Source organism: Erpetoichthys calabaricus, chromosome 11, assembly GCF_900747795.2.
Source record: "Erpetoichthys calabaricus chromosome 11, fErpCal1.3, whole genome shotgun sequence".
In the NCBI taxonomy this organism is placed as follows: Eukaryota; Metazoa; Chordata; class Cladistia; order Polypteriformes; family Polypteridae; genus Erpetoichthys; species Erpetoichthys calabaricus.
The window spans coordinates 61,168,286-61,195,697 of NC_041404.2; the positions used below are offsets into that span (position 1 = coordinate 61,168,286).

Here is a 27,412-nt window from a genome sequence, read left to right on the forward strand (position 1 = left end):
TAACAGCACTGGAGAAAGTCCAGAGAAGAGCAACTCAGCTGATTCAGGACTGCAGGGGATGAGTGATGAGGAAAGATTAAAAGAGCTGAGCCTTTAAAGGAGATGAAGAGGAGACCTGAGTGAAGTGTTTAACATGATGAAGTGAATGAGTCCAGTGGATTGAGATGGTGACTGCAAAATGAGTTCCTCAAGAACACGGGGACACCATTGGAAACTTGCGAATTATAAATTTCACACAGACATAAAGACGTTTTTCTTCACACAGAGAGCCACAGACACATGGAATAAGTGACCAAGTAGTGTGGTGGACAGGAGGACTTTAGGGATTTTCAAAACTCAACTTGATATTTTTTTAGAATTAAGTGGAAAGGACTGGAGCGCTTTGTTGTGCTGAGTGGCCTCTTCTCGTCCAGATTGTTCTAATGTGACCCTCCATTATCTTGCCCCACTGTCAAGTTCTGGTTTTATTGTCAGACTTAACCAACTTATTATTTCTTTTCTCATCAAGATCTGTAATATAGCGCCTTTCCTATCTATCTATCATTCTTTTATAGTGATTTTCCTATTTATATATATCTCTCTATTATAAAAAAAAATCTTGGGAGGGAGACAAGGGAGACGAGATGTGATCCTCTTGGAAGACAATTTAACATCACGCGAGACAAGGCAGTCAGACAACATTTAAAGTAAGTTCACGGACATCTAACCTAGCAGTTGTTGGAATGCTTTTGGTAGTCAGACATCATGTCCTCCCAGCTCTTAAAACAATGACAAGCAGAACACACAGCTCGCCAGCAGCAGTAAGTCAGCAGATGATCCGACCGCATCTCCTTAGCGTGCGCTCAGCCCCCCAACCCCACAATGCGAGCAGCAGAAACGCAAAGTGGCAAAAGGACAGCTGATGTACAGGCTTTGAAATGATCGACGCAAACCACGACAAGCAGAACACGCAGCTCGCCGGCAGCAGCAGCAACAAGCCAGCAGATGATCCGACCGCTTCTCCTTAACGTGAGTTCAGCCGCCTCCCCTTCATAACGCGAGAAATGCTATATGTCCTGCGAGAAAGAGATTTAACAATGTCCAGGGCCGGAAATAAAGGACTACTATTGTTTGTACAAAAGTTTTCAAGTAAAAGTGAAAATAATGCATATGGAACAATTCCCCTGAAAATAACAGTCTCTTTAAATTGTATATCCGGTATACCAAACCTGGGGGTGGGCAAATGAAGTGAGCAGGGGGCGGAGCCCCCTAGTATATATTAGCCGTCCCCTGTGGCTCCACCTGTGTAGAATTGAAACCGTCCCCTGCCTGGCCCCCCACTGATGACATCACACTTACCCCCCCCCCCCAGCTCACAACCTCTCTCTCGGATTCGTGCAAATGTATCACCACTCCTGCAAGAGAACTGTGATTCTTAGCGCAATGAGAGAAGTCGCAAAATCAACCGGAATGTTCAGGAAAAGTATAGGAAAAAAAAATAAAATCTAAATCCATGAAGTAGCTCTCTCGTGAAAAGTAGACTGACAGACAGACAGACATTGGATTTTATATATCTATATATATATATATATATATATATATATATATATAGAGAGAGAGAGAGAGAGAGAGAGAGAGAGAGAGAGAGAGAGAGATAGTGCATTTCATCTATCTAGCTGTCAATTGATTACATAGATAGATAGAGAGTGCATTTCATCTGTCTATCTATTAAATAGTGCCTTTCATCTATCTATTTATCTGTCTATTGATTATATAGTGCCTTTTATCTATCTATCTATTATATAGTGCCTTTCATCTATCTATTTATCTGTCTATTAATTATATAGTGCCTTTCATCTATCTATCTATTATACAGTGCCTTTCATTTATCTATTTATCTGTCTATTGATTATATAGTGCCTTTCATCTATCTGTCTATTTATTATATAGTGCCTTTCATCTGTCTGTCTATTGATTATGTAGTGCCTTTTGTTCATCCATCTATTTATTTATTATACAGTGCCTTTCATTCATCTGTCTACCCATTTATATATATATTATATATATATACACACACTAGCCATCCCCCACGGCTTCACCTACGTAGTAGTAAAACAGGACAGTGAGGAGGCCCCGCCCAGCTCCGCCTGACGTCACGCTTCCCCCTCCCCTCGGCCCTCAGCCTCTCTCTCGGATTAGCATGAAAATATCACTCGTGCAAGAGAACTATGATACTGAGCGCAATGAGAGAAATGGCAAAATCAACTGGAATGTTCAAGCAAATTCTAGAAAAAAAATAGATCTAAATCCACTAAGTAGTTCTCTAGTGAAAAGCAGACAGACAGAAGATGTTGGATTTTATATATTGTCACACACGTGCGCATGGGAAGCAGCTAAAGGGTCCAAATAGTGACAATTCCATGCCTGACCAGAGGTTGGCGAGGTGCACTGACTTTTTCTCTCAATCCACTGCAGACCATTCACAGGAAATCCCACAGGGTTCTGGTGCCTGTGATGGCATCACTTCTGGTCCCAGAACTTGCAATGACATCACTTTCCAGTCCCATTGCTTACGATGAGTTCACATCTGGTCCCGGGGCGCTCATGATGATGTCACTTCCAGTTCTGGCATCAACATTGACGTCACTTCCTGTTCCGACGACATCACTTCCAGTCCAGGCCTTTAAAGCTGCCATCTTAGCCACAGGTCTTCTTTGAACCAGACACAACGCCTCAAAATGTAACCATTTTGCAGCCAGGGCATAACACACGGGTGGCTGCCCCAAACCTATTTTTATGTCTCCTGTCCATTCTTGTGACAATATTAAGAGACAGGACCTTTCAAATCTATCTACTGTCAGGCATATATGTCAGATAACTACCTTGCAGGCTCCCCTAAGGTATGTGGTACCACCCTGGGATGAGAGGGGGGTGCTGTTGCTATCAGTCTTGTCTCCTTTTTCCACCTCACAACCTCAAGGAAGCACCCCTTGCAGGTAACAGAGGAGACCGGAAGGCGCAGGACTTCTTGATGGAGTCCAACACCCACAGTGAATGAATTCAACTTAACTACAAATCCACGTAGGGGACGAACAGAGCACAAGAGCGGCCCTGTTGCTGTAGGGCTGACTGCACATGACAAGGGACTCGGTCGTGTGCTTTCTCCAGATGTTTTCTTTGGTTGATATTATATAGAACTACACCTCATTAAGGACATAATGCATTGGACAAACGAGAATCGAGACCATTCAGTCCATCAAGCCCCTTTGTTTAGTGAATAGCTAAACTGTCCCAACATCTCATCCAGATCCTTCTTGAAGGTTCTCAAGGTTTCTGCTTCTTCTTGATAGTTTGGTCCAAATTCCAGCAAGTGCTTTCTAGCTTTAGTCCCCCTCATTTCCACTAGGGGTCCTCGGGTATATGATTACCTCCCCCCAGGTCAATCTACGCCCCTACCCTCACAAATGGTTGTGAGCTTTGAGGAATGACCAAAAGGACAAGATCACAGGTACAAGAGGCTGAAGTGAGTTTTCTCCACAAGGTGGCCCGGCTCTTCATCAGAGATATGGAGATCCCAGAGAAGCTTGGAGTACATTCACATCCAGAGAAGCCAAGTGAGGGGGTTAGGGGCCTCTGATACAAATGCCTCCCTGTGAAAGCCAGCTGGGAGGAGACCCCCGGGGAGAACACAGGGCTTGCTGGGAGGACACTATAGGCTGAAGAAAAGGACGTATGGGTCACACTGCTAAGTCTGATGGTTTTAGATATGTAGTGGAAAAAGAACGAACGAACGAATGAATGAATGAATGAATGAATGAATGAATGAACGAACCCCATCTTGCCATTTTTTAATTCTTTTGGCCAGCTGTTCAGCTTAGCGCAGTGTGCAGGTCAGACTCACATCACGTCGGCCTCCTCAGGTGAGTGATGGGCTTTCATTGCTGGCTTCCTTCCAGTCCTATCATTATTAATGAAAACCCATTGTTGTCTAAAGCAGCACTCGACCGTGAGGGTGTAATTAAAATCAGTTTCTTAATCAGAGGCTAATTACTGCTCCTCATCAAATGCTCTGACTAATGCCGTATTTTTCATTTCGTTTCTGCCAGGTTTCTGCATTTAAAATCAACCTGCAGTATCAAAACATCCAGACATTCGCCCGGAATCCAAAACATACAGTGGGGGCTTCAGCGTGCTTGCCGAGTTGCATATGAAGGATTTTTCTGATTTTGCTATTTTTTTAATTATTATTATTCAAATGCTACATACAAATATATGAAAGGCACTGTATAACTGAAAGGCAGAAAAAGTCATGGCACTTCTGTTTTCATGATAAAACACTGTGTGTGTTCGGTCCCCCAAAGCAATCTCATTGGTCGGTTTGGCTTTGGTCTGCTTGTTGAGAAGCAATCTGATTTGTAAGTTTGGCTTTGCTCCGCTTGTTCAGTCCCCCCAAAAGCAATCTTATTGGTCAGTTTGGCTTTGGTGTACATGTTTGGTTCTCCCCAGAAGAAATCTGATTGGTCAGTTTGAATTTGGTCTATTTGTTGAGAAGCAATCCGATTGGTCAGTTTGACTTTGGTCTGCTTGTTGAGAAGCAATCTGATTGGTCAGTTTGGCTTTGGTCTGCTTGTTGAGAAGCAATCTGATTGGTCAGTTTGGCTTTGGTCTGCTTGTGGAGAAGCAATCTGATTGGTCAGTTTGACTTTGGTCTGCTTGTTTGGTTCTCCCCCAGAAGAAATCTGATTGGTCAGTTTGAATTTGGTCTGCTTGTTGAGAAGCAATCTGATTGGTTAGTTTGGCTTTGGTCTGCTTGGTCATCATTTGTTGTGGTTGCTCAGGTAAATCTGATTTAGAAGTGGGACACACCAGGCAGTGAAGGTAGACACACACACATGAAGATAACAAGGGAAGATGTAGGAGGAACTCCGCGAGTCACCTTCAGACATCTGAAGTATTTGCAAGAATATGAATGAGGTTTTCATAGTGGGTTATGGGGTCTCCTGTAGTGTTGGTGGTACTCAAAGAGTGGACAGGAGACAAGCCACGTGCCTCAAAATGATAGAGTCTAAGAAGAAGGCTTTACAGGAATACGATCGAGTGAAGAACCTGATGGATGAATGGCAAGAAGGTTTGAGACATGCGAGGGCACAGAAGCAAAGCTTAGTACAAACATAAAATAGGAGATGCCAAATGTTTTAAAATGTATTCTATTACCTGTCCTTGGCTCATGTGATGGACGGCAGGGGTGGACTGACATCCCAACCAGGATGAACCCCCAAACCCTTATCTGGCAGGGATGGACAGAGGTAGACAGTCCTCTGTGCTCACCTGATACACTACATGGCAGCATTCCAGGACTGGCACACCCATACTGGACACCCACAGTGCATGCTGGGAATTGTAGTCCCATGTGGCAGTCCTACTGTGTGTTCCATGGGTGGCACCAGGGGGAGCTGTAAGAAATGACTGTCCCTACTTTTTTGGGCTTCCACCTTAACCAAAGGTGCTTCCTCCATGCAGTGTCCCGACATCAGAAAGACTCCCAGGTCCTGCATCAAAGCCCCCACCTCCTACTATCATTTGGTGAGCTGGAGTTGGGAAGCGAAGGACAAGGCTCACCTGAGAGGTGTGGAAGGAGAAGGGAAAGGACAATTGTTTATTGAATTGCAAGGAAGCCTGTCCAAATAAGACAACTTCATTTTGAACCCAGAGCTGTGTGTTGGCAGGCTCTGGTATGCCCCCTGGTGTCCACATAAGTTATATATAAATTGCTAGATATTAAAGGCACTATACTGATTGATTTAAATTATTATAGGTGCACTATATATATCTGGAAGACAGATGCATTGAAAGAAGTATTTCATAGAGCACTAAGTAGATATGACAGGAAGCACATAATTGAAAGACAGAAAGATTTAGGGCACTATATTATAGATGGATAGGTAAATATGAAAGACACTATATAGTTGAAAACTTTAAGGCATTGTTATAAATGAAGGAACTATATAATGGAAAGATACACAAATTTAAAGCACTATTTCATGGACTGATAGATATGAAAGATATGAAAAAATTATAAAATAGAAACATTTAAAGCACTACATTATATACAGACAGATATTAAAGCCACTCTGTAATTGAAAGATTTAACACATGATAGATGGATATGAAAGGCACTATATAACAGAGACAGACGTGAAACGCACTGCAACAGATAGAGAGACAGATAGATATAAAATTCAGTATATAATAGAGAAATGGGGCAGCACGGTGGCGCAGTGGGTAGCGCTGCTGCCTCGCAGTTAGGAGACCTATCTGGGTTCACTTCCCGGGTCCTCCCTGCGTGGAGTTTGCATGTTCTCCCCGTGTCTGCGTGGGTTTCCTCCGGGCGCTCTGGTTTCCTCCCACAGTCCAAAGACATGCAGGTTAGGTGGATTGGCGATTCTAATTTGGCCCTAATGTGTGCTTGGTGTGTGTGTGTGTTTGTGTGTGTCCTGCGGTGGGTTGGCACCCTGCCCAGGATTGGTTCCTGCCTTGTGCCCTGTGTTGGCTGGGATTGGCTCCTGCAGATCCCCGTGACCCTGTGTTCGGATTCAGAGGGTTGGAAAATGGATGGATGGATAGAGAAATGATATATGAAAGACATTATATAACGGATATACAAAGTATAATAGTATCTTAAAATAACTTGAGCTTCCCTACTCCAGTTATCCATACCACATATTCATAATGCCATCGACTGAGATATAAAACACGAGTTCATCAAACGCTCAACCAGTGCCCTGGAGAGCTGCCAGAGGTGAAGATTCCTGGCACGTCAGCCAAGACACCAATGGCCACTGGCACAACAACACATCACCTGCGTCCAAGGCAAGAGATCTGATAAAGAGAAGGAGATGACAGACAACAAGGTAGACCGAAGATTAGGCAGGTTGGTCAGACTCGTATTTATCTTACGATCAGCGATCCATAATACATTCCTGAGGATGTCTATGCAGGTGGATCACCTTACATTGTGGAGAATTTGTGCTTTTTGTTGTAAGTCCACAGTCAGTAAGAGCTCAGAAGGCAGATAAGCGCACAAGAATACTACATTACGGGGATCAAGGCTGCCATTTTCCCCTTGGCCAGTGTGGCTGCCTGCAGCCTTGGGCATTTTTCCTTTTCCCAGCACATGGATAGTCTTAGCTCAGATGGAACAGGGCTAATGAGGGTACACAACAACCCACAAGTAAGGGGCAAAAGCACATAATGCTTTTATTAAAGTCAAAAGTGTCCAAAACAATGTATGGTGCAAATGTGAGGACGTTAAAATCAAGGATCAAACTGCTTTTTCCTCATCTCCCGTCTCACTCTCCTCTACCCCAAGCATGCCTGTCAGGGCTTTAGACGCTGGCGAATGCGCCCCTTAACTGATTGACATTCCAGCCACCTTCTTTGGGCATCCGCTGCGACTCTTTGAGTTCGGCACCTCCATCGGTTACCCGCAAGATTCCTGAAGTCCACGATTGCACCAGTAAAGGAGTTTGCTGCTGGAGTGCCAATCAGTCACCGAACCGCGAGACGTTCTGAACGCGCACCTCCTTCAGCTAATACTAGCTCAACTGCCCGATTCTTTCTTTGTCATGGTGATGATGACGATGATGATGATGATGATAATAATAATGAGGATAATAATGATGATGATCATCATTATTATTATTATTTATTATTATTACTAGTCATTAAGACCGTTACAATAACGGGCGCTAGAACAGTAGTGCATAAACATTAGTAGGAACAGTCTATAGGGACCTTGACCTCATTCTTTTTGTTGGTCGTATTTTTCTTTGTCTTTCTGCCTTTCTTTTGTTGATGTTTACTTGCTGAGCTGACCGTTCTTCGTGGGCTGCCGCCGTGTATTGTGTGTCTTTAATTTTCTGTGACAGTAATACCATCTTGTATGTCCGCTGGCTTGTACGTCCGTAATATACCTTTAAAACTTTCAAACATTCTAACCAATCAGTCTGTTTATAGTGCCAACTATAATAGCGAGGAGAATGTAAATAGTAAGGTGGAAAGATTTAATACTAAAGTGAGGGCTGCTGTTGACTTAGTTGCACCTGAAAAGACAGTTAAAAAATCTTCTAGCATTGTTATACCATGGAAGACCCAAAGAGTGTCTGATTTAAAGAGAACATGCCGTAGAGCTGAGCGTAAATGGAGGAAGACTAAACTAACTATTGACTATGAAATATTAAAAGTTAAAATAACAGAATACAATAACACAGTCCGTCTTGAGAGGCGCTGCTATTTCTCTAAGATTATAAATAACAATGCTAGTAATCCCAGAGTCTTATTTTCGACAATTGATCATCTGTTAAACCAGGTAACTCAAAGGAATGCCTCCTAAGTACTTCCAGTAAAACCTGCAAGGCTATCGCTGTATTTTTCAATCAAAAAATTAATGATATTAGAAATAACATAGTATATCTCCCCAACACTAAGGATCCTCCTAAACTCCAGTACCCCATAATAAACAAATTAAAGTCTTTCACTAGGATAGATTTACCTGATTTACATAAAATAATTTCTCAAATGAAACCCTCCACCTGCGTCCTTGACCCAATACCAACAAATTTTTTCAAAGAAGTATCGGGCGTGCTTAGTGATAATGTTCTTGACATAGTAAATTCGTCATTAGATACGGGGGTCTTCCCAGACTGTCTTAAGACTGCGGTAGTTAAACCCCTACTTAAGAAAAATAATCTCGACCCCTCTGCTCTTGAAAATTATAGACCCATCTCTAACCTGCCTTTCTTAAGTAAAATTCTAGAGAAGGCAGTCATTATGCAGTTAAATGAGCACCTCAATAAACATGCTATTCTTGATAAATTTCAGTCAGGTTTTAGAACAAATCACAGCACAGAAACTGCACTCGTTAAAGTAGTAAATGACTTGCGGGTAAATGCAGACAGAGGCCATTTATCTGTTCTCATCCTCTTAGATCTGAGTGCCGCATTTGACACCATTGATCATAATATTCTTAAGAATCGCCTTAGTCAATGGGTGGGCCTCTCTGGCAGTGTCTTAAATTGGTTTGAATCCTACCTGGCAGGGAGAAAATTCTTTGTTAGTTGTGGTAATTATAACTCAAAGACACATGATATTCTATATGGTGTTCCACAAGGCTCTATCCTGGGTCCGCTGCTCTTCTCAATCTACATGCTTCCATTAGGTCAGATTATCTCGGGGCACAACGTGAGCTACCACAGCTATGCTGATGACATACAGCTGTATTTATCAATAGCACCTGATGACCCCAAATCTCTTGATTCGCTAACACAATGTCTAACTTGTATCTCAGAATGGATGAATAGTAACTTTCTCAAATTAAATAAAGAAAAAACCGAAATCTTAGTGATTGGCAATAATGGATACAATGAGGCTATTAGAAATAAACTGGATGCATTAGGATTAAAAGTCAAATCGGAGGTAAAAAGCTTAGGGGTAACCGTTGATTGTAATCTGAATTTTAAATCGCATATTAATCAGATCACTAGGACAGCATTTTTTCACCTAAGAAACATAGCAAAAGTTAGACCTCTTATATCATCGAAAGATGCAGAGAAATTAGTTCATGCGTTTGTTTTCAGTCGGCTAGATTACTGTAACGCACTCCTCTCAGGACTACCCAAAAAAGACATCAATCGTTTGCAACTAGTGCAGAATGCAGCTGCTAGAATCCTTACCAGGAAAAGAAAATCCGAACACATTTCTTCAGTTTTGATGTCACTACACTGGTTACCTGTGTCATTCAGAATTGACTTTAAAATTCTGCTTATGGTTTATAAAGCTTTAAATAATCTCGCCCCGGCTTATATATCGGAATGTCTGACACCTTATATTCCAAATCGTAACCTCAGATCCTCAACTGAGTGTCTCCTTAGAATTCCAAGAGCAAAACTTAAAAGAAGTGGTGAGGCGGCCTTCTGCTGTTATGCACCTAAAATCTGGAATAGACTGCCAGTAGGAATTCGCCAGGCTAATACAGTGGAGCACTTTAAAAAACTACTGAAAACACATTATTTTAACATGGCCTTCTCATAACTTCACTGTAATTTAATCCTGACACTCTGTATATCCAATTCATTATAATAACTATTCATTCAAAATTTGTACTAACCCCTACTCTCTCTTCTGTTTCCTTTTCCGGTGTCCTGTTGGTGGTGGCGTGCGCCACCATCTACCCAAAGCACCATGATGTTCCAACAATGATGGATGGATTAAAAGCCAGAAGTCTGTATGACCATCAGCATCAAGTGACTCCGTGAAAAACCCGAACTACAAAGAGGACTATTTCATTTATGTGAGGTAGAATGCCCAGAGGGGACTGGGTGGTCTCGTGGCCTGGAACCCCTACAGATTTTATTTTTTTCTCCAGCCTTCTGGAGTTTTTTTTTGTTTTTTCTGTCCACCCTGGCCATCAGACCTTACTCCTTTCTATGTTAATTAATGTTGTAATTAATGTATTTTACTTTGTTATTTTGTCTTTTATTTTTCTTCTCTTCATTATGTAAAGCACTTTGAGCTACTTTTTGTATGAAAATGTGCTATATAAATAAATGTTGTTGTTGTTAATTTTCTCTGGTGGTAATATAGGCGTGCGCGTCGGTAATATGCCTTTAATTTTCTCTGACAGTAATACTGGCTTGTATGTGGCTGTAATATGCGTCACTGTATTGTGTACCTTTAATTTCCTCTCGCAGTAATACTGGTTTGTATTTCTGTAAAACGCCTGTAACATTCTCTGACAGTAATATCGTACATTGCACTGTGCCCAGCGCATGCGCACCTCACCAGAAGACACACACACACAGAAACCTGGACGCACACAGAGATTTTATTAAAGAGGATTATTATTAGTAGTAGTAGTAGTAGTAGTATAGTACAGGGTGGTCCAGATCTAATTATGCAACTGTTCGACTGACAACCGTCTCTCCGCCATTTTGGAATGCAGTGCAGGTGCTGCCATCTATCGGCAAGAAAAAGAATTTGAAGTGAAATCTCTCTGTGCAGGGCAGATGCTGTGAATTCTCTATGTAATAAACTTAATAACTTACAGCCAGGGCCGGATTTTCCTATAGGCTAACTAGGCTTCAGCACAGGGCCTCAAGATCAAAAGGGGCCTACATTCAAATTGTTAGCAAAATTAAAATTACACTATTCTAAAAACAGTGAACACTAAAACACTGAACCGAAAATAAGGAGAAATTCTACGCATATGACTAATAAACAAACATAAAAATGTATTGGTTAAGATCAACGCGTATTACGTATTTTATTATCTCTCATGTAATTTACAAACTTAAAAATGGAAGGTGAAAGGGCCTCATAAGTGGAATAGCCTAGGGCCTCTTTTCATATAAATCCGGCCCTGCTTACAGCGTAATGAAAATTGCATAATGAGATCTGGACCACCCTATAGTAGTATTGTAGCGTCCCGGCCAGGTTGAAGCCCGGCGGGAGGAAGTGACTGTTGTACGGCGCCAGCGGGGGTGTGATTGACGCTGAAAGGGGAGGAAAGGGTTCGAGGAGGAAGGCGTTGTTGCAAGCGAAGTCATGCGTATAGTCAATTATAAATAGTTAAAGTCCATAGTCGTTCGTTTTTGCTGTTACAATCCTGTATTTATTTGTATTATTGTTCCAGTAAACTGTTCTGTGATCCCTACTTCGTCGTTTCTTTCTTTCTTTTCGAACCTGTTGTTGAAGTCGCTATAGTATTAATAATAATAATAATAATAATGATCAAACTACTACTGATAATAATATTCGTTCTTCCTCCTTCTCCAGACTACTTAGACTTTTGATCCATTTTGTGAAGACAGGAGCACTAAACAATCCGTGGATCGTCAGTGAGGGACAGTTGAGCCGATCATAATCGCTCCGTTCCCCCATTAAGTGCTCCGCGACCGCTCGTCAGAGCTGCACAATTTTCAGATTATATACCCTGCACCCACTCCGCTCTGCCAAGGACCCTGGACATATTTCGCCACAGCCAGTAAGGTGAAACTCTGGTAAGGTGGCAAAGCCTTCACTACAACTGTGACCCCGCAGTAAGGAGGTTTAAAACAGCAGTTTCAGCCACTGGCAGACATTACTGGCAGTGAGAGAGGAGTAACGGAGGAAGGAGAGCAGAAGTGGGCCGGAGGGGACTGAGATGGCTGCGCTGGGCAGTCACAGCAGCTGTCCTCACCGTTATGTAAAGACGCGGCAGGGCAGAAGCAGACAGAGCAGGTAAATGTTTATCGTGTAATGTCTGTTACTTCCCCTTTTTGCCATGTGCTATTTTATTCTGCACATGCGCATACTGAATTTCTGTGGTTTAATAAGAATTCCCGTGAAGTTCTATCCATGTGCGGGCCTGCTAAATGTTTAATCTTGAAAACAGGAGATTGGTCAGCAATTCTCCATCTGTATGGTCAATCACTAAGACAGCGTTTCTCAACCTTTAAGTATTTGCGACCCGAGTTTTCATAACAGTTTTAATCGCGCCAACAACGTTTTTTTTGAAACCCTAATAAAATTGATTCCTGTATTTTTTGCTGCTGATACACCGCTACAAGTTTAACATTTTCCTACGAATAGACAAATTACGCCACATATGGCAACATTCGCGCCCCCTTTTTTGTTACTTCGGGGGATTGGCGCGCCCCACAGTTTGAGAACCGCCGCACTAAGAAGAGGCAGCCCGTACAGCGAATCTAATGAATCAAAATGCACTGCCGATCACATAGGCCGACATTAATGCATTTATTACAGTTTACTGCATAGGTATTTACTGTCAACATTTTATAAGTTGTATATTTTGCATGTGTGACTTTTAATCTTGTACAGCCCATTGTATCCATGCACGACTAATGACCGTCTTGTGAAATCTTTGCATCAGGCTGTGTCTCTTTCGGGCATTAAATGATGCATATAGAATAAATTGAGAAATGTTAACATTTCCATAAATAAACTACGGTACTCGTGGGCTCGTTTGTGTTTACCTCGTGAAGTCTGCGCTCAGACGGCAAGACAAAGCGCGCGCACGGCCGAAACACATTCGTACTTATTGTGGTGCTTTTGATTATCGCATTGATGATCTTTGTGGTCAGTGGGTGACAGTGTGAGGTCAGTGATGCATGGCTAACAATGTCATAGTCCAGGAAGTCAGACTTTGCTGATGGAGAGTTATTCCCGTTATCACAGAGAAAAAAAACATAGAAGATGGAGTAACCAAAAGCCGTAAAAGGAAAAGCGAGTATAATATTCTCGTGCGTGTAGAACCTACGTGATGCACATACTTTTGCAGGTCTGTCTTGAACTTTGATAAACCGTTGCGTCACATTCAGTCGTTCTGGCGCCGACGTAACCAGTTTGTTATCCAAATTCACCACTTTGGATGCACGGCGCCTTATCCGCATAGCTCGGCGCACCCGGGGGGCGTGCCTCTGCGTCTGACGTCATTGTCGACGCGCCAGGCTTCAACTATAAACCAGACTTCTAGGGCCACAAGGGAATGGTCCCGGACTGACTTCTGGAAATGCGTAGAACCTGACAGCCCATCTGGACCGGCAGTAGAAGTTTCCACTTAAAGGTGGTGTCTTTGTCAGGACTGTGATCACTGCGGAGGGGAGGACGAGGAAAAGCGAGAAGTCGAAAGATTTGGCTGAGACAGGCAAAAAATTAGGGTGGCAGATAGTAACCATACCCTGCAGAGGCTTCATTAAGACATCTACCCCACGATTTCTGAAGGCTGTCAGAAATGAGCGATCCCAGGTGTAGGATTAATAAAGATGGATGGCCTAAATAGTGTGAGTGTCTCTTTAAGAGATGAAGTCGCACCCACCTGTAGAAATCGGCCCCGTAGCCGTCTCAAGGCAGGTGTGCGAGGAGAGTGACGTTGAGCCGGCTGTTCGTAGTAAGGAAGTGAAATCCGCGCCTTAACTGTTGGGTTTTAAAGGGATTTGAATGGGGAATTTAAAGTATTTATTTTGTATAGGTGTGTACTAAGAGTCAGGATGTTGTAAGTTTTGTTTTTTAGATACAAGGGGGCTTGTCACGTTTTTTCTTTACTCTTTTCAAAACGTATTGTTAGATTGACTTACTTTGTGTTATTGGCGCAGTGTTTGTTTATAGATTTTTTTTTTAATTTATTTCACTCGTGGTTTTTGGGGTTTTCATGCATGTTATGAAGTTCATTTGTATTCATACAAGCCTTGACGAATTGTATTGTATCTAGTTACTTGTTGTTTGTAATAAAAGTTAGATGACTCTATAAGGGTATGAGCATTTGTTTTAAATGCCGGACTTGTGCTACACAGGCAAAACAAAACACCGGGGGCCTCATGTATAACACCGTGTGTAGAATTCGCACTATAACATGATGTCAGCACAAAAGTGGAAATGTGCTTACGCACAAAAAAATCCAGATGCATAAACTTGTGCGAACGCCAACTTCCATATTCTTCAGCTCCATAAATCCCGGTCAGTGTGAAAAGTAACGCACGTGCACGCGTCTGCGGTCCCGCCCCAACTCCTCCCAGAATTACGCCTCTTTGAATATGCAAATCAATATAAATAGCCCTTAAGCTCAGCCCTCTGTGAAAAGACGATGGCAAAAGCACGAGGGAAAATAGAAGAATTTCAGCGAATACCAAATGGAGGCAAAGAAAAACGTACTAGTTGTTGGTTTAAACAGTGATATTAACTACAAAAGGAAGTTGATTGAGTCATATAGAGTGTTGGAGAAACTCGAAAGCTCAATTGCACAAAGTTGCACAGTGCCAGAAATAAAGAAGAAGTTGTCACGTATCAAAGTCGCCATGAAAAGGAGAGTCATAGCCCATCGTCTGAGTGTCATATGAAAGCTTATTAGGGTACAGAGAAAAAAAAAAAGGCGCACACTGTGAAAAAAGCATGAAATGTCAACTTTAATCTCAAAATTTCCACTTTAATCACGTAGTTTATTTTTTCATTAAAGTAGAACATCATAAACTTCATCTTAAAACCGTTTAATTTACTAGTTTCTCAAATCCCATCATAACTAAAGTAGCACATTTAGTTTACATTTAGCTGTGTTTTGTATTTGATCTTCTACGTGCTCTGTGTGTGAATCACTACGTGCGTCTTAAACGGGCTTTCTCTTCTCCGACAGGACACAGAATCCATTACATTCGTGATATTACAGCTCTCTGAGCAATCAAAATACTGAGAAGTATGCGTGATATAATTTTCATGATGATAGGAGTTAAAGCCTGTTATTAAACATGGGAACACGGTGGTGATTGATCTACCTCTGAGACAGATCCTACCATGTGTCCTGTCCTGAAGAGATGTCAAGGGTGTCTCAAGGACTGGTGTGGAGTCCTCTGCTCTCCTCTTCTCTCTATATATCATCTCGCTGGCCACCCATCATCCAGTCCCATTGTTTAGCTTATTAGTTCCATTGCTGACGACACAAAGCTGCAACTGTCCTTCCCTCCAGAGGACCACACAGTCATGTTATATCATTTTTTAACAATCCAGACCGGAGAATATACAGTAGCACTGTGGTTGGGGTAAGGCCTATCCCAGCTAGCTTAGGGCACAAGGCAGGACCAGACCCATACAGTATCAGCTAAAATCTTGGCATGTCTCACTGATCTCTCAACCTGGATGAAGGAGCACCACCTTCAGCTCAACTTGGCAACAGTACACCAACTTGTCATACCAGCTTGTCCATCATCTCTGTTCAGCTTGGCTCAGTATCACAAGCACCTGCTGAGTCTGACTACTACCTTCGGGTCCTTCACTGGCCATGCTGCAATGGCCTCTCTGTCTTGCAGATCCATTCTATCCAAAATTATCAAGACCAGACCATACATAATAGAATATGCAGCACAACTCCTGGTCCAGGCTTTGGTCTTGTCACATCTAGACTACCACAAGTGTCATGCTGGCAGGAGAACTGGCCTGTGCCACCAAGCTGTCGCTGAGGATTCGGAAGGCAGCAGCACATCTGATTTTCAATAGCTGTGGTGGGCACATCATCACTACCATTGATATCCATAGTGGCACATATTAAGTTTAGATCCTCGAAGCCCAATTACAGAATAGAAGATTGGTCTGCACCTCTTTGTATGTGAGGTCCTTCTTGACCTCTCAGGTCTGCTGATGAATGGTGGCTGAAGTTTAAAGGTTAAATGACTAGCAGCTGAGCTGTCAAAAAACTGTCCAGCATAGACCAGTGCATATTTTGTATCAGGAAATCCAATTCAGTCAACAATTAGAATTAGATCTTCATTAATATGAAATTACTTCATCATGTTTAAAATGTACACCTTATGGTTACCTCAGCTCAAAACAACTTAAGGTAAAAAGCTCAGCAACACAATTTCTAATTTATAACACACACTTCATATGCAGAGACTAAAAGTTATACTTAAGTATTCTGACATAATAAAAAACAGTTAACAGTATTTGTGTTATTGGGTGTACAAAATGCACAAATTCATGTTGTCCTTGGAAAATGAAAGATTGCTTTTCTGATGTAGGGTATGCAACAGTCTCATCAGCATATCACACGTAACTCAGCATAAATCAGCTTCCATAATCACACACTTTAGAACACACTGAAACATTATTTGGCTAACTATCGTGAAGTTTTTGTTTCTCCCAGTGCACAAGTATGGGAATTATTAGGAAGAATTTGCAGTTTTGCTTGAAAGGGGCGTTCCTTTATGCAAATATGCAAACTTCATGCAAATTTAGAATGCTGTACTACTGTGAGTATACGGCAATGCAACAATTATCCATAAAATAGTCTTGCACAATGAAACAATTAATTGATATTGACTGACTTAAAGACTGCTTAAATGTAAGTTTACATGCATTTATGTATTTAAAAATCATTGTTTTGGGCGGCACAGTGGCACAGTGGGTAGCACTGCTGCCTCGCAGTTGGGAGACCTGGGGACCTGGGTTCACTTCCCGGGTCCTCCCTGCGTGGAGTTTGCATGTTCTCCCCGTGTCTGCGTGGATTTCCTCCCACAGTCCAAAGACATGCAGGTTAGGTGGATTGGCGACTCTAAATTGGCCCTAGTGTGTGTGCGGGTGTGTTTGTGTGTGTCCTGCGGTGGGTTGGCACCCTGCCTGGGATTGGTTCCTGCCTTGTGCCCTGTGTTGGCTGGGATTGGCTCCAGCAGACCCCCGTGACCCTGTGTTCGGATTCAGCGGGTTGGAAAATGGATGGATGGAAAATCATTGTTTTTAACCATTTATTGTATTACAGTTTTTTACTGAGAAAATATACTGTAAATATAATCATTTTAGTGGATTTTTATACAGTGCATGGTGACGCCACCTCTGGATGTTATCAAATTTCAATTCGGGCTCTTTTCATGTTTAACTCCTAGCTGGTGGAATGAGCTGCCCACCTCCATCCGAGATGTCAAGTCCCTCAAACTGTTTAAGAAGCATTTGAAGACTCCTGTTTGGTAATTTATTGTCTAACAAATAATTGTTTTGTTTGCTTCTTTTAAGTAAAAAGTGAAACTCGAATGACATTTTGTTCTGAGTTCTTCATTTGTGGTGATCAATTGTGTGACTTTGTCCTCTAACACGTGTTCCTAAACAGTCCCTTTTGTGCGTCTCTTGAATAAAAGCTTCAGTAAAGCACACACACACATATATATACAGTGGTGTGAAAAACGATTTGCCCCCTTCCTGATTTCTTATTCTTTTGCATGTTTGTCACACAAAATGTTTCTGATCATCTAACACATTTAACCATTAGTCAAATATAACACAAGTAAACACAAAATGCAGTTTTTAAATGATGGTTTTTATTATTTAGGGAGAAAAAAAATCCAAACCTACATGGCCCTGTGTGAAAAAGTAATTGCCCCCTTGTTAAAAAATAACCTGTGGTGTATCACACCTGAGTTCAATTTCCGTAGCCACCCCCAGGCCTGATTACTGCCACACCTGTTTCAATCAAGAAATCACTTAAATAGGAGCTGCCTGACACAGAGAAGTAGACCAAAAGCACCTCAAAAGCTAGACATCATGCCAAGATCCAAAGAAATTCAGGAACAAATGAGAACAGAAGTAATTGAGATCTATCAGTCTGGTAAAGGTTATAAAGCCATTTCTAAAGCTTTGGGACTCCAGCGAACCACAGTGAGAGCCATTATCCACAAATGGCAAAAACATGGAACAGTGGTGAACCTTCCCAGGAGTGGCCGGCCGACCAAAATTACCCCAAGAGCGCAGAGACGACTCATCCGAGAGGTCACAAAAGACCCCAGGACAACGTCTAAAGAACTGCAGGCCTCACTTGCCTCAATTAAGGTCAGTGTTCACGACTCCACCATAAGAAAGAGACTGGGCAAAAAACGGCCTGCATGGCAGATTTCCAAGACGCAAACCACTGTTAAGCAAAAAGAACATTAGGGCTCGTCTCAATTTTGCTAAGAAACATCTCAATGATTGCCAAGACTTTTGGGAAAATACCTTGTGGACTGATGAGACAAAAGTTGAACTTTTTGGAAGGCAAATGTCCCGTTACATCTGGCGTAAAAGGAACACAGCATTTCAGAAAAAGAACATCATACCAACAGTAAAATATGGTGGTGGTAGTGTGATGGTCTGGGGTTGTTTTGCTGCTTCAGGACCTGGAAGGCTTGCTGTGATAGATGGAACCATGAATTCTACTGTCTACCAAAAAATCCTGAAGGAGAATGTCCGGCCATCTGTTCGTCAACTCAAGCTGAAGCGATCTTGGGTGCTGCAACAGGACAATGACCCAAAACACACCAGCAAATCCACCTCTGAATGGCTGAAGAAAAACAAAATGAAGACTTTGGAGTGGCCTAGTCAAAGTCCTGACCTGAATCCAATTGAGATGCTATGGCATGACCTTAAAAAGGCGGTTCATGCTAGAAAACCCTCAAATAAAGCTGAATTACAACAATTTTGCAAAGATGAGTGGGCCAAAATTCCTCCAGAGCGCTGTAAAAGACTCATTGCAAGTTATCGCAAACGCTTGATTGCAGTTATTGCTGCTAAGGGTGGCCCAACCAGTTATTAGGTTCAGGGGGCAATTACTTTTTCACACAGGGCCATGTAGGTTTGGATTTTTTTTTCTCCCTAAATAATAAAAACCACCATTTACAAACTGCATTTTGTGTTTACTTGTGTTATATTTGACTAATGGTTAAATGTGTTTGATGATCAGAAACATTTTGTGTGACAAACATGCAAAAGAATAAGAAATCAGGAAGGGGGCAAATAGTTTTTCACACCACTGTATATATATACACACACACACACAGTGTGTATCCTAACTACAGGGTCACAGGGGTTTGTTGAAGCCAATTCAGGGTCACACCCTGTAGTTAGGATATATATATTGTCACAGATGGCTGGGGTTCTAACCCGGCCGGGACGCCTAGAGGGACCGGAAGATGACCTTTATGTCTTCCGGGACATGAGGGGGCAACCGCCCTGGAGCAGGAGAGGACCACGGGAGAGGAGGAGAGACATTCCAACTCATTGGGACCCGTGGCCGTCTCCAGGGGGCGCTTTAAGCCTCGTAGAACCCAGGAAACCTTTACTTCCGCCACACTCCGCAAGATGGTGGAAGAACCTGCCAGGGACGCCTGGAGTGCTTCCGGTGCAAAGGGCAGCACTTTTGCCACACCAGGAAGTGCTGCCGGAAGGACGTCATCAGACACCTGGAGCACATCCGGGCAGGAATAAAAGGGGCTGCCTTCCTACAGTTGGGGAGCTAGAGTCGGGAGCGGGAGCAGGACGAAGCTCCCAGGAGGAGAGGAAAGGCGGCCAAAGACATTGAGAGAGTCGAAATCAGGGGTGATTGGTGTCTGGGAGTACTGTGTGTTGTGCAGGACTGTGTATTCATGCATAATAAACGTGAGCATTTTATAAAGATGTGGTTTCCAACTGGTGGTGTCCTGGCAAGTCTCACTCTATATATATCAGTCATATGAAAAAGTTTGGGACCCCCTCTCAGCCTACATAATAATTGACTCTCCTTTCAACAATAAAGATATCAGTGGCATGTCTTTCATTTCCTAGGAGCACTGCAGTGCTTTCTGAACAAACATTTTTAGTGACGCAGTATTTAGTTGTATGAAATTAAATCAAATGTGAAAAACTGGCTGTGCACAAATGTGGGTCCCTTGTCATTGTGCTGATTTGAATGCCTGTCACTGCTCAATACTGACGACTTGGTGTGATGAGCTTGTTAAGCCTTGAACTTCATAGACCAGTGTGTCCCATCATGAGATATAAAGGTATTTAAGGTGGTCAATTACAAGTTGTGCTTCCTTCCCTTTGACTCTCCTCTGAAGAGTGACAGCATGGGATCCTCAAAGCAACTCTCCAAAGATCTGAAAACAAAGATTGTTGAGTCTCCTGGTTTAGGGGAAGGCTACAAAAAGCCATCTCAGAGGTTTAAACTGTCAGTTTCAACTGTAAGGAATGGAATCAAGAAATGGAAGGCCACAGGCACAGTTGCTGTTAAACCAGCAGGTCTGGCTGGCCAAGAAAAATACAGGAGCAGCATATGAGCAGGATTGTGAGAATGGTGACAGACAACCCACAGATCACCTCCAAAGACCTGCAAGAACATCTTGCTGCAGATGCTGTATCTGTATATTGTTCTACAATTCAGCGCCATTTGCACAAAGAACATCTGTATGGCAGGGTGATGAGAAAGAAGCCCTTTCTGCACTCACACCACAAAACAGAGTCGCTTGTTGTATGCCAATGCTCATTTAGACAAGTCAGATTCATTTTGGAACAAAGTGCTTTGGACTGATGAAACAAAAATGGAGTTATTTGCTCAGAACAAAAAGCGCATTGCATGGCAGAAGAAGAACACCGCATTCCAAGAAAAACACCTGCTACCTACTGTCAAATTTGGTGGAGGTTCCATCATGCTGTGGGGCTGTGTGGCCAGTTCAGGGACTGGGGCCCTTGTTAAAGTCGAGGGTCAGATGAATTCAACCCAATATCAACAACTTCTTCAGGATAATGTTCAAGCATCAGTCACAAAGTTGAAGTTACGCAGGGGTTGGATATTCCAACAAGACAATGAGCCAAAACACAGATCGAAATCAACAAAGGCATTCATGCAGAGAGAGAAGTACAATGTTCTGGAATGGCCGTCACAGTCCCCTGACTTGAATATCATAGAAAATCTATGGGATGATTTGAAGCAGGCTGTCCATCAAATTGAACTGAACTGGAGAGATTTGGTATGAAGAATGGTGAACAATACCTCCATCCAGAATCAGACACTCATCAGAGGCTATAGGAGGACAGCGTCTAGAGGACAAAAGGAGGCTCAACTAAGTATTGATAACATATCTCTGTTGGGGTGCCCACATTTATGCACCTGACTAATTTTGTTATCATGCATATTGCATATTTTCTGTTAATCCAATAAACTTAATGTCACTGCTGAAATCCTACTGTTTCCATGAGGCATGTCGTATATTAAAAGGAAGTTGCTATTTTGAAAGCTCAGCCAATGAGAAACAAAAATCCAAAGAATTAAGAGGGGTTCCCAAATGTTTTCATATGACTGTATATATATTACATTTATGACATTCGTAGTCTGAATCACAATCTAATTGTATGGGTGGTTACCTTTGCATTATTTGACAGTAAAACTATTTTCAACCATTCTATGATCTGCTTCTCGTAACTGAAAGAGGCACCATGGCGGATGTTAGCCGACTTGCTGACCAACCACAAGCGTTACCTGGTAGGTAACCACCCATACAATCAGATTGTGATTCAGACTACGAATGCCGTAAATGTAATTACCCCGATCTACATGCTGTCAAATAAACGAACCACACACCATGGCGCAACTTAAGAGGCTTCGCCTCTAGTGCTAACGTCCAAGGTTCGATTCCCGAAAGGGGGTGCAGTGAGTGCGTATGCCTGATGAGCTCAGAATTAGGGCGAAACATGTGTCGCGTACTCTTTGCATTATTTGACAGTAAAACTATTTTCAACCATATTAAATATATATATATATATATATATATATATATATACACGAGACATTGTGCCAAGAGAAAAACTGAAAACCTAACGGGTCCAAGCGGAGGTGGAAATAATAGACAAACAGTAGAAGTAGAAAAGACAAAGTAGAACGTCGTAAAGAGGTTCAACAACGTTGGCGTGATACACATGTGGAGCAGGTTACAGATTATGAAAGTACTAAAGTTCGAAAGTCTCAATAAACTGACAGTAAAGATCGCATTAGCGGAAACAAACGGAAATTATTACTCGGTGAAATAAAGGAACAGCAAAAAGAGATAGAACATATGGACATAGGTGATATGACTATGCTTCATCTCGTTACTGGAAAAAGCAACCTTTCAATAATTCCCGAGAAGCCCCAAAATGACATTTTATGTTGTTTTTCGGAAGCAGCGTCTACATCAGCTGCACGCATCTTTATTCAACGGGATTTATACAAACCATACAGATAAGGCTGTTAGAAGTCATCGTTATCTGGCGGAGCAATGGAAGCCGCCGCGCCCGGAGCTGTCCTCACCTCGTGGTGCTGAAATCGTAAATGCGCTTTGTTTCTTTACGACTCGCTGCGCTCTTTTCAGTCCTTTCTGTGAATTATCATTCCGTGCTTCAAATGCAAACCCAACCCCCGCCATGACTGAACCTGCGCTTTTTGTAAAACGCTTACCATGACCGTGTCATTATGATTGTATCAATGTGTAAATAATTATTTGATGTTGTTGCAACAATTATTGTTATTATTGTAAAAGAATCTTTTATTTTTCTCAGCATTATCTACAATTGTTACAGCGTACTTCGATCACCGTTTATTTCTATTTTATAAAACGTTCCACCAATAAGAACTTTTATTTGAAATACTTTACATACACTTTGTAAAAATGTCTTTCTATTTAGAGTAATTCATGATTTATAAAATCGCTAGCCTTATCTGGCGAGCATAATCAGAACACAACACGTTTCTGATAAAAAAAAAAACACACACACCCAGTGCCGGTTTGGAGCTCTGGGCGGGGTGTACGGACGTCGCCCCTCGTTGTCCACAGCGGGTAGTCGGTATTAAAGACATCAACGACCCTTAAGTTCCCCATACTATCTAAAGCGCGTGTCCTATCAGTAGCACAAAGGCCGCGGGCTTTAAAGGAGCGCGCGCCTCTTAGTATACGAAACGTGCGCATTTTTACTTTTCTAATGCCAAAAGGGTAACAGCGCCCCCTCAGTATCATCAGAGTTCGACAAATGGTGGTTCGGGATTGGGAGGCTGGTCCCTCTTGGTTTCCGCAGCGCGCTGCCCTTGACTTTCATGAATGGCGCCCCTCAGATGACGGCTCCTAATTTTCTGTCTCCACACAGCAAAGCGAACACATTTTAAACATAAATATGGGTCCATTCTTTCAATGCTCTTTTAAGCTTTAATAGAAGGTATCGTTAGTATTGTGCAACCGAAAAATTTAGTTTTAAGACTGTGATAAAACTTGCAATGATGCACAATTTTAAAAATAAGGTAGTAAAATGGTTCTTCGGGGCAATTTCATAAGGGTCCATTTTTAGTTCCCAAAAGAACCATCCATAAGAAGATTCCTGAAAGAACCATGTCAGGGTCTATAAATAACCATAAACAGATGATAACAGATTTAAATCCCACAGGAATCCTGATTTTAAGCAGACTCTCGTTGGTTAAAATAACACAGGCGGAGTTCAGTTTTTCATAATTCTTTGCATCCTGCGACACACTCTTAGAAATAAAAAGTGTCAGAGTGGTTCTTCAGACCAATGAATTAGGGGAACCATTTTTGGTCCCCAAAATAACCATCCATGTGAAAGTCGCAGAAGGAACCTTAATTTGTATACATCTGTAAAAGGGTCCCTAAAATACCCTTGAACAGATGATAACAGATGTGTGAAATATCAATGGGTTCCTGATCTTAAATGGACTCAGGCGGCCTACAAATACAAACTCTATGAAAACCCAAAGAACTTCTTACATATCTAAAGAATGCTTCTCAGATTTTAAATGGTTCTTTTTTGTCAGTCACTGGTTAAAACAGTAAAATGCCATGAAGGAACCAGAACTGTTAAGTGTGTATAGGTAGTCAACTGTACTTTAAAGATTTCACTTTTTCCCCACACATTAGGAACCTTTTCAAAGCCCCAATGAGCCATCTTGATATGCAAAAGACATATTCACATAAGTATATTTTTTGTTATGCAATGGTTCTACAAGGAACCACCCAACCCAGTAAAACACCATTAGAAAGCCATAAGGATGTATGGACTTACAACTCTTAAAAATGGAGGTGCCAGAATGGCTTGTGAGAGCGATACCATAGGTGGACCGTTTTTGGTTCCCAAAAGACCCATCCACGTGAAGGATCCAGAAAGAACTATTTATCTATTTAGATCCTTAAACTTACACAGTAAATGACTGAGAATAGATGGCAACAGATGTGTGAAATACCAATGGCTCCTGGTTTTTGCTGCGTACATATAGCAACATGGGCAAAGTTCTCTAATTCTGCTAGTGCCCCGCTAGGTAGCCTGTCATACATTATAGATTTTAGAATTTTTTCTATGTATTAGGAAGCACCAAGAGACAACTTCACAGGCAAAGAGCTCGTCTCACAATGAAATGGTGCTTTGTTGAGCAATGGCTCTACGAGGAGCCACACAACTCAGTAAAGTGCCATTGAAGAACGCGCATTTGTAAGAGTGATAGGCAATAAAGGGAGCGCCAGAGAAGATGGATGTGGCAGAAAATGAGAAATGTTGGAAGACAAATGATTTACTGTAAGAGTAACCAAGAAACTACAGGAAAGTAGGTTGGAACAGCATGGTTATGTGATAAGGGGAGACAATAAATAGGTGGGCAAAAAAGTGATGGGAAAGGGAAAGAAAAAGTGCAAGGAAATCAAACCAGAGGTCGAGAGATAAAGGAGAAGACGACATGAAGGATAAAGGTCCGGCTGAGAAGGACCAACCTGCATGGAGAAGGCTCGTCAACCCCTCATTGAAGTGATGAAGATATCATTAGCAATTTAGTTGTGCCCTGCGGTGGGCTGGCACCCTGCCCAGGGTTTGTTTCCTGCCTTGCGCCCTGTGTTGGCTGGGATTGGCTCCGGCAGACCCTCGTGACCCTGTAGTTAGGATATAGCGGGTTGGATAATGGATGGATGTAGTTGCGCAGTTTTAAAAACGAGAAAGTTAAGCCATCATTAAATATCGCAGATAGACAAACAAATGGTAAGATCTGCCGAAATGATAATGGAGAAGGGGGGGTCATTGGAGTCATTGGAAGGGTGGAAGAAAGAAATCGTAAGAGCAAAAATGAATTTGAAATTAAAAAACACCTTTTCGCATCAAAATTACCAAGTGTTAAACTCCTCCAGTGTTAAAATAATCCTTAATAGCGCATACAGTATTTCCATATTGATTCATTTTGGTGATTTTGCGGTGTGCATGCGCACAATGTATAGTGATGAAAGGAAATGAAAACTTAACGTGAGTTTGTGACCTTATTTATTTATTTATTTTCAAAACAAATCGCGTTTTTCAGATAGATGCGCATTATAAAGATAGACTTACCAAATACAGACAGGCGTCTCAGCGAAGACAGCAAGTGAAGGATGAGCAGCGCAGCAGCCGCCAAGCCCGTGCTGAAGGATACACAAATGAAACGTTATACTTGCATGAATTATTTTTGGGCTACTTCAGAGTTTGACATTTAACGTCAGAGGAGGCAAAGAGTGCTGGAATTAACGACGGCGATCGAGTCCAGAGAGACGGGCGCTGAGCAGCCTCTCCGTGCAGACAGCAGAGGAGGCTATAAAGGCGGCGGACGCGATGCGGAGCGGACCAATCAGCCAGCAGCGGGGCGGAGCGACAAGGCAATCAGGCGAGCGCTGCATTCACAAAACAAAACCCAACCTCGACGGCAACAGTCGTCCATTCGCAATGAAGAAAGGCGGGGGGGGGGGGGGGGGGGGCAAAAAACGAAGAAACGGTGCATTTGATGGTGATGCTATTCCGTTTGTGTGAAGTCTTTTTTCAGTATCAATCGTATGTTGCGAAAATGCAACTACACTTAAAATTAATATAATCAAACGCCTACATAAGAAATGATGTGAAAATGTGCGTGGGGGCTTATTGAATTCCCTAAGGTGTCAGATTTTCCTCAACTCTGCTCGTTATCAGAGGTTATTTTTCACTTAGCAGTTGACTATGCATCCATAAAAGTCCGAGGTCTTCGATTTCATCGCAATGCATTGTGTGTTTAAAAAAAAAAAAAAAAAAAGTCGGCAAACACGTGAAGGGGCTAAACCGGGTGCGATACCCCCGAGAAAAGACTGCGATGACAAGCCTTAGCGCAGCGTCGTGCAGCATATCCCAAGATTTCAATTGCCTGGCTGATCAAACAACAAACGGGAGACATCATCTAGGGCTTACCTGTCCCCCAGAGGCACCACTCGAGACCCGACATCTTTACAGACGGAGCCTAACATACGACGCTGAATGGGGATTCGTTCGGATGGCGACCTGTTCGCGCCCAGTCACCTGTACTTGTTGACACAGCTCGTGTGCAAACTCCACTCATAAATAAATAAATAAAAATATGGTCTGGCGCCCTACCCGGGGTTTCTTTCCTGCCTTGCACCCTGTGTTGGCTGGGATTGGCTCCAGCAGACCCCCGTGACCCTGCAGTTAGGATATAGCGGGTTGGATAATGGATGGATGGATAAATAAATAACTGCGGTGGGTTGGCACCCTGCCCGGGATTGGTTCCTGCCTTGTGCTGGCTGGGATTGGCTCCAGCAGACCACCGTGACCCTGTGTTCGGATTCAGCAGGTTGGATAATGGATGGATGGATGGATAAATAAATAAATAAAAGATTTCCTCCGGGTGCTCTAGTTTCCTCCCACAGTCTAAAGTCATGCAGGTTAGGTGCATTGGAGATCCTAAATTGTCCCTGTTGTGTGCTTGGTGTATGTGTGTGTGTGCCATGCGGTGGGCTAGCGCCCTGCCCGGGGTTTCTTTCCTGCCTTGCGCCCTGTGTTGGCTAGGATTGGCTCCAGTAGACCCCCGTGACCCAGTGTTAGGATTGAACGGGTTGGATAATGAATGGATAAATAAATAAATAATCCAACCACTGAATTAACTTCTGTCAGCTAGTTTCCTCGCTATCGATCACCATATACTGTAACGCCGAAACGCAAGGAAGAGGGGGCTTGCGAACGGGGTGGTTGGTGGGGGTCGTTAGGGGGATAGAAGTCACAGGTGGGGAGAGAAACTCGCAATAATCAGGAGCTGAAACCCTGAGAACTGGTCTAAAGCCCACCTTAACCGTTAATCACGCCA

General features: G+C 42.5%; 1 protein-coding gene across 1 annotated transcript in view; it reads right to left on the reverse strand.

Moving 5' to 3' along the window:
• LOC114644494 (neuropeptide Y receptor type 6-like) overlaps positions 1 to 25,907 on the reverse strand; it is a 44,324-nt gene extending 18,417 nt beyond the window's left edge. Inside the window, exon 1 of the mRNA XM_028792580.2 lies at positions 25,642 to 25,907. The gene's annotated coding sequence lies outside the window, so the exon portion shown is untranslated. The remainder of the gene's footprint in view (positions 1 to 25,641) is intronic.
• Between the last annotated feature and the right edge of the window lie 1,505 nt (positions 25,908 to 27,412).